The 2422-nt window shown below is 60.0% G+C and overlaps 1 protein-coding gene across 1 annotated transcript in view; it reads right to left on the bottom strand.

The window, feature by feature from the left end:
* The window catches only part of USF1 (upstream transcription factor 1), a 9830-nt gene that overhangs the window by 7005 nt on the left and 403 nt on the right, over positions 1 to 2422 (bottom strand). The window lies entirely within an intron of this gene.

Consider the following 2422-nt stretch of genomic DNA (forward strand, 5'->3'; position numbering starts at 1 on the left):
GCATGAACCCTATACAAAAGAAACCCCCCCCCCCCCCCCCGACCTGCTGACTTACTAGATATAGATGTCCAAGGATTCCCCATGAGATCCTCTCGCAGGCCAAGTCAGAGACATCCTCCTGAGAAGGGCATGCGCTCTAGGCTTTCTTGCAGGGGAGCTCTGCCAACCAACAAAGGATCTGCTGCATGTGGACCAAACGAAGACTCATTCTGGAGATTTGGGACAACATACCTGCCAAGCCATTCATGGAGTAGTGAAGGGCTGCAGGAAAGAGTTCAAGCTGTTTGAACTTCAGGATCAGTCAGGATAAATCTGAGCTCCTTGGTCATAGCCTTGGACCAGGCCGACACCATAGAGGTGATGGCAGGCTCAATGGCTGGGCCTGCAAGGACAAATAAGGCCTTACAGAGGGCATCCAACCCACTGGTCTGTCTGGTCTATGAAAATGGAGACATCCTCTAGAGGCACTCTAAGGGTCTTGTTCAGGCAAGAGATGGCAGGGTCCACAGTAGGGACTGCCCACTTCTTAAGGAAGCCATCCTCCATAGGATACTGCTGGGCAAACCATTTAGGGGGAGAGACCCCCAAACTCCTGACCTTTGGAAGGAGGTTCTAACTGCAAACCGGTGTGGACCACATCCACAAAGACTGATACTGTGTCCTTCATGGGGGGAACGTCAGGGGACAGGTCCTCTTTGTGAGAGTTCCTTCCTCCCCCTCTTCCCCAAAATCCACCATAATGGATTGCCTCTCTGGATAGCACATTAGAGGAGGAGCCTGAGACTAGCTTGGAAAGAGAAAGAGAGCCCAGCATGGGATTGGCAAAAAACAAACATTCTCCCCAGAGAACCCCCACCTGAGCCACGATCCGGATGTGTGGCCCCCATGCTCTCCGCCCCAATGATCCACCATGAATGTACTCCCACAATAACTCATAACATCGGAGAGAAGGAGCCCCGTGTCCAGCGGCACCATTGACTGAGTTGATGCAGTTGTAGGCTTGTGTGGAGGTGAAGCTCCTGAGAACAATGGAGAGCATAGCAGCAGCACGTGGCTGGCTGGAGGAGGGCCGGAATAAGAAAATGATGGACAAACACGCAGTAAAGTACCTGGGGAGGAGGGGACAGGCAAGGTTCCCAGCCTCTAGACCACAAGGGGAGCCTAATGGCGCCAAATTCAATTGCCATAAAGCTAAACACCACCCTTAAAGTGCAACTCCGAATGTGTTTCTGAGCCTCAGAATTATCGTCATCCTATAAGAGGACTGAGGATACTGTCTGGGAACTTGGCTAGCTCTTCACTCTCCGGGTGGACATACGCCCTACAGCTGGGAGCGGGAGGGGTTAGGCGGGGCAGCCCCGCAGCTGGCAGCGGGAGGGGTTAGGCGGGGCAGCCCCGCAGCTGGCAGCGGGAGGGGTTAGGCGGGGCAGCCCCGCAGCTGGCAGCGGGAGGGGTTAGGCGGGGCAGCCCCGCAGCTGGCAGCGGGAGGGGTTAGGCGGGGCAGCCCCGCAGCTGGCAGCGGGAGGGGTTAGGCGGGGCAGCCCCGCAGCTGGCAGCGGGAGGGGTTAGGCGGGGCAGCCCCGCAGCTGGCAGCGGGAGGGGTTAGGCGGGGCAGCCCCGCAGCTGGCAGCGGGAGGGGTTAGGCGGGGCAGCCCCGCAGCTGGCAGCGGGAGGGGTTAGGCGGGGCAGCCCCGCAGCTGGCAGCGGGAGGGGTTAGGCGGGGCAGCCCCGCAGCTGGCAGCGGGAGGGGTTAGGCGGGGCAGCCCCGCAGCTGGCAGCGGGAGGGGTTAGGCGGGGCAGCCCCGCAGCTGGCAGCGGGAGGGGTTAGGCGGGGCAGCCCCGCAGCTGGCAGCGGGAGGGGTTAGGCGGGGCAGCCCCGCAGCTGGCAGCGGGAGGGGTTAGGCGGGGCAGCCCCGCAGCTGGCAGCGGGAGGGGTTAGGCGGGGCAGCCCCGCAGCTGGCAGCGGGAGGGGTTAGGCGGGGCAGCCCCGCAGCTGGCAGCGGGAGGGGTTAGGCGGGGCAGCCCCGCAGCTGGCAGCGGGAGGGGTTAGGCGGGGGCTCCACGCAGCTGGGAGCCGTCAGGCGGGGCCTCCCCGCAGCTGGGAGCGGTTAGGCGGGGCCTGCCCGCAGTTGGGAGCGGTTAGGCGGGGTCTCCCCGCAGCTGGGAGCGGGAGGGGTTATGCAGGGCTGTCCCTCAGCTTTGATTGATTTGCCAGTGTCCAATCACCTAAAGGTAGGTGCATAACCCAGTGATGTCAAAATTAACTCCTTGTGTCCTGTGACATACAATAAATTATACAGATAGATGTGTGTTTTAGATATATATTGGTGGAGGGTAATATATTGGGTGTATATATATTGTAAGGCGGGGGTGTGTGAATATATTTGGAAGGGGGTGTGTGAATAAATATATTTGCGAGGGG

The sequence above is a fragment of the Nanorana parkeri genome, unplaced genomic scaffold (genome assembly GCF_000935625.1).
Source record: "Nanorana parkeri isolate BGI_ZX_2015 unplaced genomic scaffold, ASM93562v1 scaffold823, whole genome shotgun sequence".
Classification (NCBI taxonomy): domain Eukaryota; kingdom Metazoa; phylum Chordata; class Amphibia; order Anura; family Dicroglossidae; genus Nanorana; species Nanorana parkeri.